We start from the raw sequence: 20,716 nt of genomic DNA, 5'->3' as shown, positions 1-20,716 counted from the left end.
ATACACCCTCATGTACTTCAGTCTAGCAGTCTGACACACAATAGTGTGTTTTTTTTAACATTTTATTATTTTTAATGAATGTACCTTCTCTTGAAATGAAATGAAATGCCTTTACATTATCTAATTATATGTATAATATATAGTATAAGAACATTTTGGTATTAGTAGAGAAACAGTGTAGTATTGTGAAAAGTGGTAGGGTAGAAGTTGTTACCCTGCTTCACTTTTACCATGTCAAATGATCCTGCAGGAGTCCATCTTACATTTGAAGAACAACCATCTGCTGGAGGGAAGGTGCAAAACATGACCACATAGACAAGCAGCCTTGGAGGAAACCTCAGCAATCAACGTGAGTGAGACCAGTTACTCATTACATCTACCAGTGTTTAATCCCAGTTGCAATTCTTTTTTTCTTTTTTTTGGTGTATCTAACAACACTTTTCAGGTGTTGAGAAAATTTACAAACGTCTCTGCTAGCAACTACATTATTTCACTGTGGACTCTTTACCTTCTGCAACGCCCCCTTGTCTATTATGTGATGACCTCCTCGCTCGCAGCGGCTCCTGACTTGTCAGTCGTGTTATCTTCATTCAGAGTTCCCAGGACTGACACAGCTTCCACTTGAGATAGACCTAAGAGCCTGCTGCAGGCTCTTGTCAAAGTGGAAAAGAAATGCAGAGGAATGCTTAGCGGTGAAATAATACTCACGGTGTACAGTAGAATAATAATATCAACACCGCATCAGTGATGTGGCTGTAAGTCATCCTATTGCTCATCTTATCATGTTACAGTACAACATAATTGCAAGTACCACTATTGTAATAGTTTCTAACATGCAGTTTAAGTTAAAAGTAATATGTACTATGTGTAGTAAAAAAAATCATAAGAAATGAGGTAAAATATGTTATTAATGGCACATTATCGCGGTGTAGAGATATCACAATCTGTAATCTGTTTGTATTCAGAGGTCATATTTTCTAAGGTCAATTTAGTAGAATATAATTTTAGATTTTTAGATAATGAATTTTAGATTATGTTAGATTCTCATCCAAGATCCGCTATATCAGTAGTGGGCAAACTACGGCCCGGGGGCCACATTCGGCCTGCCAAGTGTTTGAATACGGCCCGCCTGTTTTTTCATTTAAAGTCAACATACAACCTGGCATCCTGTCTTGAGCCAACTTTTTGATGGTTGAAGTAGCTGTTTTATCAATTTCGTTATTTGATGTTGTCTCCTGAAAAAAGGGAGACAAGCACATAATAATAATAATAATTGTAATGATAATAACTCTGAATAATAATAATAATAGGCGGCACAGCGGTCGAGTGGTTAGCGCGCAGACCTCACAGCTAGGAGACCAGGGTTCAATTCCACCCTCGGCAATCTCTGTGTGGAGTTTGCATGTTCTCCCCGTGCATGCGTGGGTTTTCTCCAGGTACTCCGGTTTCCTCCCACATTCCAAAAACATGCTAGGTTAATTGGCGACTCCAAATTGTCCATAGGTATGAATGTGAGTGTGAATGGTTGTTTGTCTATATGTGCCCTGTGATTGGCTGGCCACCAGTCTAGGGTGTAACCCGCCTCTCGCCCGAAGACAGCTGGGCTCCAGCACCCCCCGCGACCCTCGGTGGGTGCTCCTCTGTTTCCAAGGACCTACTGCGTAAACGCTAGTCCAAGATCCTCTAAATGACAGGAGTGCTCACCTGTTTTCACCACTTTGGAGTCCAGGCTAAAATGTAGCTGTAGGATTTACATACGTACAGTGACAATCATCATGCTATGCCTGCATTGGCCATGGATACAAGGCTGTGGACTCCACAGAGTTAAGGAGAAGATCCTCCTATGTAATGTAATGTAATATTATTACAAAAACAGTCAAAGATCCTGTAAATAACAGGAGCACTGTGAAAAAACACAATTCAAAGATCCTTTATATGAGTGAATTTGGCCCATTGGACGTCACTAGTCTGGATGTTTCCACTGCACCTTCAAGATGTATTTGACTGATGATGACTGCAGGTTCTGGCGTGCATATTAGTTGAAGATGCGCCTATTACATGGATTGTCTCTCTGGCTTCCATCCCTGTAGTACGTTTCTCCCCCTCAGTGTCCGATATTGATAAGATTGCTGGGCTTTCTCAGGCTTCCACAGCCAAAGGCCACTTGAGGAACGACAACAGCCAACATGACTGACATTGGCCGATCGCCCCTCCCCCTCCTTTTGCTGATGACTCAATACAGCCTGCATGTCATCTTCATCTTGGTGTTTGCCGGGTTAGCTTGGTTTTATTATCATATCTCAATTACAGCACTGTGGCTTTTGTTTTGGAAACGGGCAGCTCATGAAGATGTTAGGAAATGCGGCAGATGTTCGAAGAAGCTTTAAATCAGCTGGAAAAGGTCCTAATTAGAGATGTAGATGTCTGCTGGGGTTAGTTGGCTAAAGTTGCTAAATGCAACGAGAAGCAGACTGTGGAGGAATTGTCCCGCTGAGTAAACAGCCACAATTTGTATTACACCAACCATCTGTTACTTTTATTCCAACATCCCATTTCTCCTCCTAATTAGAAGCTCCTTACCGCATTTTAACTTCCTCCTTCCTTGCGTACTTCACAGTTAAAATGCAGTTCCCATCCTTCACCACAGCAGTAAATATTTCACAATATGTCAGCTACATCCTGTCAGGTTTGGACAACTGGTGGCCGATACTTCTTATTTTTATACCGATACGATACCAAGTAAAACAAAGCTTGGTGTGATAGAACCAAGTCCCATAAAGCCCAACAGGCGAAAACAGAGACCGCTTGTTCAAGGGACCGTTTGGAACTGGCTCAAGATGACATGACAAGATGTCAACCAAAAAATATACGTAAGAACACCACCACCGGCTAGCACGTGTTACCAATAGTGCTTGAAAAGAACAGATTGAACACAAAATGTCAAACCGCATAGAAACTGTCATAAATTTTTGTTCGGCCCAAATGAAATAACTTTAATAACGTACCTGAATGTGGGCGGGTCCGCACGTACAAAGCAGTCTCAATACACGTTCATGTTTTTATGATAGGCTAATATTAGGAGCTAAACTTTGCCAAATCACTATTTTATATTATTATCATTATTATTATCATTATTATTCATTCATTCATTCATTTTCTACCGCTTTTCCTCACGAGGGTCGCGGGGGGTGCTGGAGCCTATCCCAACTATTTTCGGGCGAGAGGCAGGGTACACCCTGGACTGGTCGCCAGCCAATCTATATGATATGATATGATATTATATTATTAATTTTCTACCGCTTATCCTCACGAGGGTCGCGGGGGTGCTGGAGTCTATCCCAGCTGTCTTCGGGCGAGAGGCGGGGTACACCCTGAAATGGTCGCCAGCCAATCACAGGGCACATATAGACAAACAACCATTCACACTCACATTCCTATTCTATTCTATTCTATTCTAATTATAATATTATTATAATATTATTATAATGATAATATTATTATATATTATATTATAGACTGACAACAAACATAGCTATAACTCGCCTATTTTGTCAAATCCAACTTTGTTTGCGTCACTCTTACCTCCCTCCCTCACCACAGTTAAATCTAAATGTAAAAAATAATAGTCATAAAAGGAAGTATAGTAAAAGCGCACACTTTGGAGTGGCCTTTTATTGTGGCCAACCTAAGTCACACCCGTGCAATAATCATACTGTGTACTCAGCATCCTTGATATGGCGCTCCTGTGAGATGGATGGATTATTAACACAGACATGTTTTTCTGTGGTAGCATCACAAAAAGACGCTGCATAAAGTCAAAGAAAAGCAAAGAAGGAAGTAGATTTGCACCGTGAACGCTAATTACGCTTGCTAATCTTCATCCTGGTCAACAATTAGAGTGGGAGGAATGCCTGCTCGGTGTTTACAAGGAGCCCCAGCCTGGGTTATTTTGGGGGATGCCGGCCCAGTCAGAAAGGCCTTATAAAGGAGAGGTTCTCTGCGGGCGGGTGGAAAGTGGGTTATCAGCCACAATGGCCGACGCTCCTCCATGGAGCCAGGTCGTTTGCATCCAGTCAACACCTCCCTGTCCTTTTTACCGGCACCCATCACAAAAGGGGACGCTTGGCTTTTTCCCGGCAAAGGTCAATGTAGTGTCCAATCAAAGCGACGTCTTCAACTGGTCTGTTCTTGCCACGCTTCTGTTGGCCTATGAAAATAATGTTCGATCATTATTGCGCGCAGCAGTGGAATATTTTCAGCACCAGATGGAAGGTTATTAGCCCACTTTTCTGCTCTTTTCTCTGCCCTTCTCCTCTTTCCTCGTCTGGAGGAATGTTTTCCCAGACTCTCTTTTCACCCTCTGCGAGCACTCTGTCTCTCTGTGGCCGCTCACTTCATTTGTCTTCGCCAGGATCAGAGAAAACGCCGAAAATCCAAATAATCACCGCACCATGAAGTAGGAGAACTCTTTGAGACAAAGTCGGGATAACAAGATGACAAAGCTTGTTAGATGAAACTGACCACTCCGTGCATCTTACCTTTGCTAAGTCCACCAGCGTAAAATTAACTGCAGGAAAATATGACTTTAATATTACACTGTTCACTCCATTTGTTTGATGTTGATTAAAAAAAAAAGTAAAAAGTTACAAAATGTACTCAAAACAAATAATTTTTTACTGGTAATTTATTAAAATGTAATTAAAGTTATTACATTAAATTAAAAACCTGTACCACAGGATATTTAAATATTTATATAAATAAAATTAATATTGTAAAAAAATATTTTGCCAAATTTAAGTAATCATTTTATAATAAAGTCATAATTTAATTAATTTACAGGAAATAGATAATAGCAGTAATGGTAATACAATAGTAGTATTACTATTACTGTGAGGTAAAATGGTCATTTTTTATGAGGAAGATGCATTTCCTAAGAACAAATGTTTAATTTAGTCTTAAAAAAATGCTTACATTTATTCCATATATTATTTTATTAGACTGAAGTTGGATCAGTATGATGAAAAATAACACAAATTAAGTCAGCAACATCAAAATAGTCGTAATTTGATCCTCTCTTTTTCCATTGATGAATGTAAATAATTAGTAGGTCGTTTTGGTAGTCCTCATGAATTACCTGTATATATCTTGGCAGCCAAAAGATGGCGCTGTAGCCGAGGTGCAGGCTCTGCTACAGTGTAGGGCCCAAGCCAGGGGGATCCTTTTGGGGTTGAGGTTGTCCATGTTTGTCAGTGGCTTTTTAAACCATCCAATATACAAATTGTGAGGACAGATCTGACTTGATCGGTCTAAGCTAACCACTGTCAAATTATGCATTGTTGCCGCTACCAAGCATGCAGGTGTCCAACGAAGACCTCAAATACGTTGCGTTGAGTAACGAGACACTTAATGATCGACGGTTACAGCGACTGCACGCATCGGGGGTGGGGGGTAACATGTTCCATAAGGAGAACTGGTGGCTGGGATTGAATGAAGACCATTTTCTCATCTCTCTCGCCTCCTCCCCTCCCTCTCACACCAGACCCCGAATGGCACGCAAGGCCCCCTGACCACCAGCGCCGCAGCATGGCGCCAAGGGTGTTCAGATTCTGTGTGTGTGTGTGTGTGCACGCGGCGGGCAGCTCAGAGGGCCGGGACCCCGGATATGTTGTGGAAGTGTGTAGTGGACAGGGGCCAGACAGGACGCGACCTTCCGAAGGAAGCCCGAGCCGCCCAATAGGCCGAGTGGCTATCAGTCAACACCTTTTGTCCCACCCCCATGACCGCACACTTCAAACGCACAGGAGGATTAGCCCTGTTCTATTTCGCTTTCATAAAAATCACAAAAGAATGTGACAAAATGTTCAGTAGGAAGACTCTAAACCAGGCGTGTCCAAAGTGCGGCCATTTTTGGCCCACTGCCTGTTTTTTAATGAACATATTCTGAAAATAAGAGCTATGTTATTAGAGCTAACACCAGTTTGCTTTGGCACCTGTCGTGTTTTATAGCTTAGATGGTTGGTTTTGTCAATCGTAGCAAAGTGGAAGCAATCTTTCTGTACGTGATCCTCCTGATCTACACCTCTAATGTTGGATAAGACATACTTTATCTCGCTCCCATTTAATCCCAAAATGTGCCCCAGATGTGCACTGGTCACCTGCAAAGCGGCAGGACACGATGACCCCCCACTGTAATCTAGCAGGGACACTTCCATGACTCCCAGTTCATGGTAAGAGCATGATCAAAGTTAACTCCCCTGCAGTCTGTCCACTGGCTACCCTGCACCCTCGGACAAATGACTCACGGGGTCAGGAGCCCAGTTCCGCTGAGGGTGGAGGCCAAGGGCCGGAGAGTGACCCCGAACTGATGCCACTGGGCTCAGAGTCTTTAGGCTTTCAGTTTCTCCTCCCTCTCACTCATGACTTATCAACGTATGCCATGCGGGGGGGGGCATGGTAATGAAAATACGTATTTCTGTGGAGAAACTAGTGTCTATAAAACACCAAAAAGTTCACTTTTATTAAACAAAGTCATCTGCACGCGATGGGACGTATAACAGTTAAAGCACATAAACATGCAGTCAACGTTCCATGCAGCATTCTGTCCTTCAACACAAAGAAAGAAAATGTTTTATATGAATAATAAGCCAAAAAAAACAACAAAGACAAAACCAGCTAAATTTGGAGATGCAACAAAAATAATAAATAGTTGACTTTAATAAGCATATGGTCCATTTTCAAACATCTGGACGAGACATGAAGTGATTTGGTTAAAGCACATAAACATACAGTAAATGATCCGTGCCGTATTCAGTCCTTAAAATGAAAACACATTGACACCAAAAACCAAAACGTCATTTGTTTTGATGAAGGGCATCATTTAATTTACTATTATTTTTCTCAATATAAACATCTTTATCATGAGAATTTAGTACAGGTTGTGCAAACAAACCCCACAATGACCTTAAGTGTGACCTACAATGGTGTAAAAATGTAACACAAATATAAGGATAAATATATTTTGCTGTCATTTGGATGAGAATTTAGTACCAATAGACAATAAAGTAATACTTTTATCATAAAAACATGCAACCGGAATGAGGAAAACCAAAGTCCCCTCGGACGAGCTGATAACACGCTTTAGTGTTGAGTCAATGTGCGGACTGGGAAAGAAATGGCTAAAAGGTGCAAATTAACAGAGCTGTCAGTGGTTCCTTGAAGTGAAGTGAACTTGCCGATAAGCCGAGTGGCTGGTTGAGGGAAAATGACAGGCCTCGCCGAGCCATCTGGACCTTGTTCCCCTAAAAGAGAGGCACCAAATCGGCCACGGTGACGCAATAGAAAAATAAAATAGTCATGTGATCATTTAGTCATAGTTTTGTGCTGCAATGTGGCTTTTATACATGTTCACCTTTTCCTTCTTTTTGCAGGGTGCCATCTTCTGACTGACTCAACTCCCCTGGAGGGTCTTTGGAGCTCATCCCGCTTGCAGGTAATCACACATCATTCTTTCATGAGGCACTGAGTGTTCGGGGGAGGCCGTGCAGGATCTCCCCTGCTGTTTCTACCAGCGATACATCCCGCTACACGTCGGGAAACATGACAAGCGCAGTTCATTGCACCTGAACACACTCCTCGGTCCTCCTCCCTGTATCTGTGTGGACATCATCACATCCTCCAATCACATCCCATGAGTACAAGTTAGCCGTGCCAAGCAAATGACATCATTTTACTTGCTATAGTTTGGTAATGGTAATGGTTTTATTTCATTTGAACATGCATCAGATTACATTTGAATGCATCACATAATCAGTTCACAGTTCCACATGTCCAAAAGGAGTAGGAAGAAGCAAAGCTTATTAAATCCTACCCCTCCATCTGTTACTTTTACAATCAGTAACTGTTACATTTGTTCACTTCCTGCCTTCCTAATATAATTTAAGTAATTTTATTTTATTTTATTTTAAGATTTATTTTATTTAAATATTTTATTAAATTTAATATTTTCTTTTTATTCTAATAAAAAAAGTAAGGTGTCAATACAAAAGTCTTATTTTCTGTCATTTTCAAAGGCTTTGTAATCAGAAATTGGCCTTGCGTCATTACCAGCATATTCATTCATGCATTTTTATTGCATTTTGTTGAAATGTAATATAACACTCTTATTTGCATGAGAACTCCTACTTAGATGAAAGGTGTGGTTAATGTACACAAATGTGACCTACAGCAGTGTACCATACAAACCTAAGTCTTAGGACATACTTGGCTTCCTGCAAACAAAAACCCACTTTTTTTTGGTCTGTCCCAACATCTTTTTCCATGTATACTGTGCAAAATGAATGTGCATGCGTGAGAGGGTATTATCAGTGTGGTTGCACTGGCTGAAATGATATCCAGAGACCGGGACATCAAACACCAGAGGCCGGCTGAGTTATGGTGCATCGATCGAGGCGGAGAACAAAGCGTGGTTAAAGGGGATGGAAACAGTGGGAGAAGGAGATAGATGACGCAGCCTGCCTGCCTGGGCTCTGCATCACATTCTCTTTGGGGATATGAGGCTCTGGGGTTTATGTCAGTCAGGAAAAGTGGCTCCCCTGAGGAAAATGGAGGAAAAAGAGAGTGGGATGCAAGGGGGCGGTGGATATGTGGGGCACCAAGGCTCTGCATGATAGGTGACATGAACCAGGTGCCCCTCTGATCCAATTGAGGCACGTCTCCCGCCAAAGTGACAGTAAATACGCCTCTTGAGTTGCACAGAACTCGGCACACGCTGGATGTCAGTCCGATGTGTGTGTGTGTATGTGTGTTGGCTTTTTCTTTGGCTTTCTGCGAGACTAAGACGTCTCTCCACCAAGATGCCACCATGTCATATACCGTATGTGCTGAAAGTCATGAGAACGTATTCCTAAAAAATGATCACACAGAAGATGTTTGCTCTATATCGTGGGAGCTTCGTTCAACAAGATCATAATGATGTGTTGCTTTTCGGTCCGCGGTGGATTCGATTCTCCGCTTGGACGTAGGTGGCATTATGTGAGTGTGTATGGTTGTCCATCTATATGTGCCCTGCCATTGGCTGACGACCAGTCCAAAGTCAGCTGGGATAGGCTCCAGCATACCCCTGCAACCCTAATGAGGGTAAGCAGTATAGAAAATGAATAGATGGGTGTTCCTTTTTCTTTGGCTTTTCGTACCTTATTGCCCCCCCCCCCAAAAAAAACCTCATGAATTTGTGAATTTGAAGAAAAAATTTGTAATGGCAATGGTTTTATTTCATTTGAACATGCGTCAGATTACAATTGAATGCATCACATAATCAGTTGACAGTTCCACATGTCCAAAAGAAGTAGGAAGAAGCAAAGCTTATTAAATCCTACCCCTCCATCTGGTACTTTTACACTCAGTAACTGTTACATTTGTTCACTTCCTGCTTTCCTAATATAGTTGAAGTTTTTTTTAATTAAAAAAAATGTGTTAAAATTCATTTATTTATTTTATTTTTGTCACGTACCGAAGTACGAGGTGATATGACCATCCAATGACATAATGGGTACCATAGTAACCGTCAATATAGTGATATATATATATATATATATATATATATATAGCACATCATGACTGGTTCAAGACTCTTCATCCTTGTATTTAGCAAACATCAACTGCTTGTATTGTTTCTTGAATTGGCTCATCGTTGTGCATTGTTTGAGGGTCTTACTCAATCCATTCCATAGTTTGATTCCACATACTGAAATGCTATGGCTTTTTAACGTAGTCCTAGCATATAAGTGTTTCAAATGTAGTTCTTCCCTGAGATCATATTTCTCCTCTCTTGTAGAAAAGTATTGGATGACATTTTTAGATTGTTGGTTATTTTTAGCCTTATGCATTATTTTAGCTGTTTGAAGATTAACTATATCAGCAAATATTTGTGATTTTAGAAATAAGGAGTTAGTATGTTCTCTGTAGGCGGCATTATGAAATTTGACTTGAAACCTCACGAAAGCCCAGTCAGGCAAGCGTCAAACAATCAGCTCAATCAGTGTTTTGCTTTTTCTGTCTTTTTCTGTGACACTCCAAAAAAAAAGAGCACTAGAAAGACTACAGCATCACTTATTACTAAAGTTATGGTGCAGTTTTTTTTTTGTATCGAACATTTTACAGTGGTTAACTTTTGTTTTTTACTGGTAAGAATGCTAAGCGAGTTGAGATAGTGATCCCCTTTGCGAAGTCTCTTTCCTAATTCCGACAATTGTATGACCATTAAGAATGTTAAAGGTTTTATTATGGAGGCAGTTGGACACTGGAATGCAATATTCCTATGGGCAAAATTAGTTTTGAAATCTGAACATAGTTTAACCAGCGTCTTGAAACAGACTTTACAGGCTCCACTGTTCAGTCTAAATGTGCCTGTTTTTCTTGACGGGCACGCCCACATTCAGGTGCTTGACGTCTGTTTTTCTCAGCCTTTTACAGTGGTGTACAGGCACATGTCCTGATGGTGATGAATAACCACAGCCTCCTTGTTATCTCCACTTCCTTGAAGAGTTTCAGTCAGAGCCAGATGTAGCTATTCATCTTCATTTATCCACTCATTTTGACCAGTGGGCCCTTCAAACATCTGCAGGAGAGATCATGTGAGAAAACAATCGAGATGTGTCAAGTATATTGTCACCATCACGCCTGCTCTAAGAAAAACAACGGAGAGTTCACATTATTCACGTCAGGAACGGCCCAGACGTCGCATGACAAAATACGTGCCTAAAGATTTAATTTCCTGTAGTCGTATTAATGCTAATGCATTTTAGATGTAGCTCCATGAGTGTCGAGGCTGCGGAGATGGGACCTTTGACGCCAGTGTAAATGTCCTGCCGGCCTCTTTATAAAGCGACTACTCATTATATGCTGAATTATTCAACACAATCCACCAGTGGCAGTCTTTTGGAACCTCATTGGTTAGAAAATGAAACTGCTCGCTTTTGAGCAAGCATTTTATTCGAAGAGTATCTGTTGAAAAGGAACTTAGAAACGGTAATACCTCGTTTATTGTGGTTAATCGCTTCCAGACCCGACTGCGAAAAGTGAATTTCCACGAAGTAGGATTTCTTCATTTGTGTAGCTGGAGCATAGAAAACCTGTTTACTGCCTTCTATGGTTTTTAACATCATTAGAGACCTCTAGACATTATATAACACCCCTATAGTCACCTTTACACTTATGTTCCCTGATGTGATGTGTACTTGAAGAAGTATATAGAAGTAGGAGTATAGATTTACTGTCCCCTGAAACGGAATCAACACACAACCTTCATTGCCAGTACACCACGATGTCAATAGTTATGAACATGGAATTCACCAGAGCTTCCCTCTTCCAATCCTCCATGATGACATCACAGATAGTGCTGGTGGATGTTTCACACCCTGCACTCGTCCACCTTCCTTCCTTTCCAGTTGCGTATTCCCCACTGGTGCTCAGTTGAGTTCAGGTCCAGAGGAGACGGACTACTTGGCCATTCCACGTTTAGTGTTGGGGTTCCTCATCATGTTGGCAAACTGGCACTACTCTGAAGTATATTCTTTTAGGAAGAAATATTGTATTAAAAATGTTGGGGTGTACTAGCTGTTGAAAAATACTGTACATATCCCCGTCAAGACATACATACATGCTGTATAAGGTTGCAATATGTCGACAGGAAGTGTGTTGAAGAGCAACAGTGGCGTGTTCAGACTGCAGTAACAAGCAGACCAGTAAGGAAGAGAGAACCCAGTGTGCGCTGGGTGTGTGCATATGGCACACCTACCTTCACAGTTTAGCGACATTGTGCAGCACTAATTGATAATAAACAGGTCTCGGTGCAGCCGATTTTCCCTTTTATTGCTTTTCCAGTCCTGTTAATGCAGAAATGAAATACATTGGTTACTTCCTTCCTGATTTAGGTGCTAGGGCTTACTTGGCTGGTTCCAAGAACATACCTTTTGTTAACGGGCGGCAGCCCTGGCCAAGGGGGCCTTTCACGGCTGTGTCAATACCAGAGACGGAAATCAGGTCAGGTGGCGGCCCTTTTGAAGGACATTTTCATTGGAGATGATTGTATGACTGGGATCATATTGCTCGGTTCTCTTTGGTTGATGTAGTGCACGGGTCTCAAACAATGTGGCCTGCAGGACACTGGTGTGAGGCCCCCGCCTTGATATGAAAGTTTAATGTTAGTGCGGCCCGCGCAAGTTTGATATGGATGCTGTATGGTATCATGTACCCAGAAAAAATTATTACGTTTGATTAATGTTCATGTTAAAGGTTAAATAACTTAATAGTTATCCTCCCTATCCGTGTGGAAGTGGTACGTTTTTGGATATTTAAGTTTAAAGGAAATAACTTGAAGGCTACCGTTGAGGTCGCTAGCTCTCTAGTTTGCAAGTTAGCATGTGTCTCAAGACCCTGCAGTTGCACAATATGTTGTAAATAAAAAGAGTATAAATGTGACTATAGTCGTGTTTTGTCATGTCGACAGGGCTCTAATAATGCTTTGTTCATTTTAATCTGAAAAAAATAATTTGTTTACCCACCAACTATATGTGGTTTCATAAGTTTTTATTATTTGCCTTTTTATTATTATTATTATATTTATTTATTACTGATTGATTGATTTTCTTTATTCTTGATTTGTTTATTTATTTTTCATCTTATTTTGTGCAGAAAACTAAAAATTAAGATATTTGAGAACAGTGGAATGTTTTATCAGAGCTTTTATTGTAGAAAATCGGAACCAATGCACTGAAAAGGTTTGTATATTTTTCTGTTTTTAAAAAATGCGTTTTTTTTTTTTTTTGGAAAACCATATGCGGCCCAGCCTTGCCCAGACCCTAGCTCCAGTGACCCCCAGGTAAATTGAGTTTGAGACCCCTGATGCAGTGTATTACAGTATTATGGTAAACCAGTGGAACCTTCAAAGTCTAATGCTCCTGAGGTTATACAGTCTAAATGAAAATTTGGGGTCAAGCCTCGAAGATCTCAGCAAGTGTCAAAAAATTAATTATACCATACAAGATCTCAGTTCAGCAAGCATCAAAGAATTAACTACATATGTTTTGCTTTTTATTTGACTCTGAACGTATAACATGTGCAGTATTCTAAATGAAGGACCGGCTCCAATTAGGAGTGTTAAGAGACGAAGAACACACACACAGGAAGTGACGTCAAGTAAGCGGACTCACATTTGAAGCAGGTTTTACTGTTAGCAATGGTTAGCTTCTTATTAGAACAGTCAAGAGACACAAGCGACTCATTAACATCAATTGAGACTGCATGTTTTAAGAATAACAGTGAATAATTCAATTTTAAAATGTGACTTAAAGGAAGGAAATCCTGTTTCTGGACTTTCTTGCTCAAGAGTGACAGAGGAACATAGATTCCAACAGGAAAAAAAAAGTACCATCCATCTATCCATACATTTTCTATATCCTCACTAAGGTTGTGTGTATGCTGGAACCTATCCCAGCTGTCTTTGGGCGAGAGGCAGGGTGCACCCTGGACTGGTGGAAGTAGAGTACAGTCATTGTCATACAGTTTGGAGGGACTGAATGGATGCAGCACGCATGAATAAATGTAAACAATCAAATTCCCAAGCTTGAAGCGCAGTGCAGTCAACGTAATAGTGGAGACATTGAGGAAACGTATACGGTATAATATATAGCTAACCAGCAGGTGGCATTTTCTTTTTGCATTAGCCAACTAGTTTGTGTGAAATCAAGCATCCACATTGCGGCCTTTGTCTCCGGGGATAGAGAGGTTGGTGGGTGAAGTGCAGGAGGGAGGGCCAGGAGCGAATTCTTGTCCAAACATTCTGCACGCGGATTTGTATTCATTGCACCCCTGCTGCTATTGATATCATTACGCAGGGCGCACATGCTGAGAGGCGGGGGCTGGGACTGGCAACGGGAGGTCACGGAGCTGCAGGCCCTAACGAGAAGTGACACTGGCTCCAGGTCGGCCAAGCATCCACCGGATTTCAATGGGAGCCGCACTTTCCCAGTCAGCGAATTAGATCAAAGATCATTACCTGCTAATCAAAACACATGAGCGTAAGTAAGGGGCTTCCCTTCTGGAGGGTCGAGATAGAAGGGCAGACAAAGGAGGAGACAGAGCACCGACTACTGGACTGGATGGCCCCCATGAAAATGCTGCACGCCACCACCCCCCCACCCGTACTGTTCCCACTGCCTCCAGTAGGAAGACAGTCCCAGATGAACAGAATCACGATACACAACTTAATGTTTACATCCAAGTCTGTTTGTATTTGGAACTTGTTTCACACGGCAGACTTCAGCCTTTCCCATGGCCCGTAGTCTTGTTTTGGTTGCTAGCCTTCTGATAGCTCTTTAGCCAAGACATGATGATAGGACACTTGTTCAGATGACAGCTTCGGGGTGCAGACTTGGGGTGTTTCCACACTTGAAGATGAACTGTGTGTTTCCACTGGTTGTGCGGTTCGTTTGGTAAATTTGTGAGCGTGATCATCTGAAACGTGGCACTGTTTGATTTTTGTAAATATTGAAATATTTGAGTTATGTCAAGCTGTCCCTTACTTTATGTCACCCACATTGTTCCATTTAAGCATCCCAGCACAAGCGGGCTAAAGGGGTGGCCACCGAAAACCGTGGCCCCCGAGGCAGAGGCCTGTCTGTCTTGAAATGTCAAAACCCCTCAACCAACGTGGGACATAGCGAGAGTGAGGGGAGTACAAAGAAGGGGGAGGGGGGTTTGAGGAGGGTATTTTGCTGCTGCTGTACTCAAGTCTCCATGGCCCATTAATCGTTTGTTTGAGTTTCCGCTCCAGCGAGCATGTCATGTCTCCATTAGAGAGGGTTTGTTTCTTCTTCCTGTCCGCCTCTTGGCAGCAGGGGGCTCTCACACATCTCATTTGGCAGCGCGCTGCTGTCTGGTGCCAGGCAGACTGTCCTGGGTGGGTGTGTGTGTGCATGCGTGCTAATGTGCATGCTAACATTTCAAGGGCTACTCATCCTCTCTGCAGATGAACATTGATGCTAATCAAGTTCCTCCATTGTGATCGGTTGGCTGACGGACTTGTCAGTTGTTGAAGTCCTCTGACTTCTGCAACTTGTGGATTACCATTAATTGGATTACTTTGCTTGGTTGTGTTTGTTTGGCCGCAATTATCTTTAAAATAATGAAACCGACCCGGCATCTGTAAAGTTTTACAGTGGAGTTAAAAGAAAACAAACTTTTTCTATGAAAACTGCATTATTATTATTATTATTATTATAATACAGACAACTTTCCCGTCCAACATTCCAGCCAGTCTGCCAACGGACTTACCGGGCGTAGCGCCGACGTAGCTGCTGACCCTCGCTGCCATGGCCTATCTTGATGTTAGTTTGACCTTCGACCTAAGATTATGCTGTAGACATCAGCCTGCTGACCTGTCAAATGGGCCCCCCTTTATTCCCCATGACCCGCCGCTCCTTCACCTTTTAAACTGAAATATGGCCGCCGAGCCTACAGAAGCCAGCCAATTAGGGAAGAAGAAATCAGAGTGGCACAATGAGGCGAGACTAATAGAGTCCTCTTTATCTGCCGCCCGCCCGTCTGCCTGCTTGCCTGACTGACTGACCGACCATGGGCCTGCAGCATTAATAACCGAGCTACTGTTTTGGAGCAATGAAAAAATATCATTTCAACATTGAAGCTCACCAACCTATCCTAATGGTTGGAGATTATCAATATTGACTTTCTTACTTTTATCCAATATACTATCATTTCTGAGCAGCTAAGAAGCCACTGGATGCATTTCGCATACCGTAGAAACACTGTGTGCAAAATGAGACAAATACTGCAAATTATAGAAATGCAGTATATAATATATGTATATGTGTCACACCCTGTAACTTTAGGCTTACATGTCTGTAAAAATTTAGCAAGTTGAGTAGAAAAACATGGCCACCATCAAAGAAAATGTCATAACAATAACAACAAGAAACAATACAAGCAGTTGATGTTTGCTAAATACAAGGATGAAGAGTCTTGAACCAGTCATGATGTGCTATATATATCACTATATTGACACTTACTATGGTACCCATTATGTCATTGTATGGTCATATCACCTCGTACTTCGGTACGTGACAAAAATAAAATTAATAAAATAAAAAAATTTAACTATATTAGGAAAGCAGGAAGTGAACAAATGTAACAGTTACTGATTGTAAAAGTACCAGATGGAGGGGTAGGATTTAATAAGCTTTGCTTCTTCCTACTCCTTTTGGACATGTGGAACTGTGAACTGATTATGGGATGCACTCAATTGTAATCTGATGCATGTTCAAATGAAATTAAACCATTACCATTAACATACGGTATCTTAACCTTAAGTCGCTGATGTGTCCAATGATTACCTGCATAAGACTTCAAGGATATCAGTTTTACATGTTAGCGTGTATGCACTGATGGCTCTATTGTTGTATATCATCCCCTCTTATTCCAGTCATACCTCTGCTTAAATGAGTTTGTGGACATACAAGTTGTACTTCTACTGCACTTTACCTTCCATCTTCGTCCCTGTACTTCTTTCCGGGTCCCGTCGCTTTCTCTTTCCACGTGAGCGACTCTGAGCAAGTGTTCACATCCCCTGAGCAGCATTGAGGACCATTGTCTCAGTTCAAAAACAAGGAGGACCATCTTGGAGGTGTTTCCCTCAACGATTCGCCGCACATTTCAGTTACTTGTTCGATGGCGGCATCCTCTCATCCGGCATCCCGGGGGACAGCAAAAAAGGGGCCACCAAAGGCCGCAGAGTGTCCTGTTCCTCTGAAAAACGGGGACAGAATCAATAGCTCACTAGAGTGGAACTACTGTGGCCTGTAAGCTGCAATTTCTCACCTTGTCGCTCTTAAAGACAGAAAACATTTCATCTTGGGGCCGATATCTGTTTTCACTTTGTCACTAAAGTCCTGACCCATTTTCTTTGGCCATCTGATTGGATGATAAACGATTGTAATTATTCAGCTGAGCACGGCTATGGTTCTATATGCACTCGCTCATCCTCAAATGTATCTGAAATGTCAGATAAGAACATCACGCTGATGAGAAGCAGGCTCGGGGTATTTTTAACCTCAGGATCCACTTCTGTCCATTGACCAAGATAATAAAGATGGACTCCAGCAAAGATTACCAGCAGTTCCCTGGCAGCCCTCTTCATTTTTCACCACGCTCAGAGGTACTTTGTTAAGTACTTGTTAAGTGTGTTTTTCTCTGTGTACACAAACATCACCCTGGTAATGGCGCTTAATACGCACAAAACGACAAGATGTCATCTTCCGTTATGCATTAATGAAGGGTTTAAATAACTGACATCAACTCAATACGGACTGGAACTCGCTCGCTTCTGGAATAGCGAATGACTTTTTGCTGTCCCAAGGGAGATTCCAGTTCTGTGCCACCACAGGGAACTTGTGCATGACAAGTTTGTACTTTTTACTGCCACACGGCTGACATCACCTCTGCTCCTTGCTAACTTGTTTGCACGTTAGCAGACTCTGTTGTGATCATTTAAAAATAATACTTGAGATGCTGCTCTGATCGTAAAGCTGTGATTGGTCGGCTTTATATCAAAGTTGCAAAAATGTATTGAAATAATCTTACAATTGTAAAAAATCAGGGTCACTAATATTATTTAGCATCTTCTTTCTATTGTCGTTTATTTTATGGACGTCCGTCCATTTGGTAGCAAATGAGACCGAATGACAAAGTAAATGTGCCCTGCGATAAAACACTTTTACACTGCCAGTGAAGCCCCTCTTCAGCTAGAGCTTCATCACCTGATTCATCTCCTGCAATAAGTGCTGCCCTCCTCCTACTACTTTAAATCCTTCTGACTTTTTTTTTCTTTTTTGATTAATTCCCCCCACCGACTGCACTTAGAGGCTCTCAAATCAAAGTGCAAGTGCTCCTAAATCAGTCATGTGACGGCGGTACTGTACGGCGGTTCCAGGGTCTTTTCCTTTTTGTCTCGGCCTGCCCAAACTTCAGAGTGAATTGGAAGGTCAAGAGGGAAAGTGAAAGAGTTGAAATAGTGTTACCGCTTAACCTTGACCTTGGGATTGCATTTGTCTAAATGTGTGTGTGTGTGTGTGTGTGTGTCGCTACAGCTGCCCGACTCACCACTTCATAGAGTGTTTACATTTTCCGAGAGGTCTTTATCTCCTCCAGGCTTTGTGTGAGTTTATACAGCCAGTACGCACACACACACACACACACACACACACAATGCATGACCCAGCGTATGAGCCTCACACTGAGTCAGTAAAGGGAGAGTCCTGTCACACACTCATCCATCTCAGCTACATTCTGGGCCAAAGCTGGGCCTGAGCGTCTCCCTCCATGACAGCCTAAACACAGCAGAAGTGGGTTACCTACAGTCTGGATCAAGGGTGGGAAAAAGAATGTATAAACAATGCTAGCAAAAGTACACACACACACTGTGAACATCTTGGGAAGATTCTCACTAAAAGTTGCATCGGGGAAAGCGTGTTGTTCTGCAAAACAACATAAAAAAACAATGTCCCGTCTCTCATTCCCAGACCCGATTATCATGACTGGTGTCTGTCTGTTGTCCTATCAGACGGCTGAAGTCCTTGGTGTGTCCTTTCAGAGTCATCCATCTTGATAGGTTGCTCTGTTGAGATATGGAAACCATGGGGTGTCTTCCATGACTGTTACTGTCATCCAGGTCATGTGGTTCGGTACTCGGTTCTGGACCAAGGGACTATTTCTCTTGGCCTACTGGATTTTCTAAACAGAGAATGAAGCTCAGAAGAATGACACCAGTGGTACCAACACGATTGGGTGTGTCCTTATTGGTGGTCCCCTAACTCTGCCAGGGAGATATTTATGTGTTGTGTACAAGACGCCATATATAAACAAGAATCCTATTAAAATGACCACTGACGCTTTGAAAGGAGGACTACCAACAACACACTTCCTGTCTTCATATTAAAAGCACATCACATTACACCCTGCCTGACTGCATGACCGTTTTGTTTCCCAAGTGTGAGAAAGACCGAGACCACCAGCATTATATCACTTTAGCCTCTCCTAGCTCTGACAGGCTTGATTTCTCTCCGCCTCTCTCTCTCTTTCTAAGAGTGTGACCTTTTTCACGTGCATAGATAAAAAAGTCGTTACAAAAACCAAACAAGCTGTCAGCGATAAGATAAAAACAGACCTGATTTATTTTATGCACAAAAAGGTGTTTTTCTGTTATAGTTTCTGTGCAAACTTATCAGACTACAACTATCCATACATCCATTTTCTTTGGGGTCTCGGGTCATGGGGGTATGCTGGAGCCTATCCCAGCTGTCCTTGAGGTAGGGCACGTATAGACATACATTGACACTCACTTTCATACCTATGGACAAGGTCTCAGAGTCTCAGACAACAAGTAATCATATTTTTTGTTTATGTCTTTTTTTCCTCAACATTTCTCTACAATTTATGCAATGCTGGCTACTTTTCAATCCATTTCAAAACACAAATGCATCGTCGAGAACCCTACTGGTGAGATATTGAGTGTTTATCCCTTCCATAGTCCAGGCGACTCATTTGGAAGCCCATCTCCAATGATGCTCTTTTATCGACGGCATCAAGCCACACGTAGACCTCTGTGGAGACGCTGGTAGCGAGGCAGATAAAGCAAAGGGCAAAGGCGGCGGCGGTGCTGCTCGGCGAGGGGGTGTACTTTATGGGTAAGCTGGCATGCAGTCGGACCGCAGAGCCTCTCAGAACATCATGCATCGCACACCTCGCATTTAGGGGGATCGATACGTACCACAAACAGCTCAGAGGATCTCTTGAGAATCATATTGATTTTAGAGCCTTGTTCTTCTTTTCCAAGCATATATCTTTGTGATTATTAGGGGTGTAACGGTACATCTTCATCACGCTTCGGTGCGTACCTCGGTTTTAAGGTCACCTTTTGGTTCAATTTGGATACAGCAAATTCAAACCACATAGCTTAGCTTTGTTGAATCAGCTTGAATTATTTTTAAAATGAAACTTTTAGGGCTGCACGGCAGTCGAGTGGTTAGCATGCAGGCCTCACAGCTAGGAGACCCGAGTTCAATTTCACCCTCTGCCATCTCTGTGTGGAGTTTGCATGTTCTCCCCGTGCATGCGTGGGTTCTCTCCGGGTACTCCGGTTTCCTCCTACATTCCAAAAACATGCTAGGTTAATTGGCCACTCCAAATTGTGTCCATAGGTATGAATGTGAGTGTGAATGGTTGTTTGTCTATATGTGCCCTGTGATTGGCTGGCCACCAGTCCGGAGTGTACCCCGCCTCTTGCCCGAAGACAGCTGGGATAGGCTCCAGCACCCCCTGTGACACTCGTGAGGATAAACGGTAGAAATGAATGAAACTTTTAGTCTGTAATTCTCTAACAAGTACAAATCCATCCATCCATCCATCTTCCTTTGCACAGGCTTCCCTTCTCCCCGGCTGCTTCGTCCAGCTCCTCCCAGTGGATCCTGAGGCTTTCCCACAGCAGTTGAGAGACACAGTCTCTCCAACTTGTCCTGGGTCTTCCCTGAGGTCTCCTACCAGTCAGACATGCCCCTGAGAGGAATCCTGATCAGATGCCCAAGCTACCTCATCTGGCTCCTCTCAATGCGGAGGATTCTTCCAGATGCTCCTCACCTTACATCTAAGG

At 42.3% G+C, this 20,716-nt stretch overlaps 1 long non-coding RNA gene across 1 annotated transcript; it reads left to right on the top strand.

Moving 5' to 3' along the window:
* Window positions 1–248: 248 nt before the first annotated feature.
* LOC144901057 (uncharacterized) lies at window positions 249–20,572 on the top strand. Its single transcript, XR_013629244.1, has 3 exons — window positions 249–349; window positions 7,428–7,489; window positions 20,489–20,572. It is a non-coding gene; the product is annotated as an uncharacterized LOC144901057 (long non-coding RNA).
* The last annotated feature ends 144 nt before the right edge of the window (window positions 20,573–20,716 follow it).

This window comes from Doryrhamphus excisus, linkage group LG10, assembly GCF_037039965.1.
Source record: "Doryrhamphus excisus strain RoL-2023G ecotype Guam linkage group LG10, RoL_Dexc_Guam_v1.1, whole genome shotgun sequence".
NCBI lineage: Eukaryota > Metazoa > Chordata > Actinopteri > Syngnathiformes > Syngnathidae > Doryrhamphus > Doryrhamphus excisus.
Note: the sequence above shows the minus strand (reverse complement) of the source record. Positions and strands in the feature narration are given on the sequence as shown.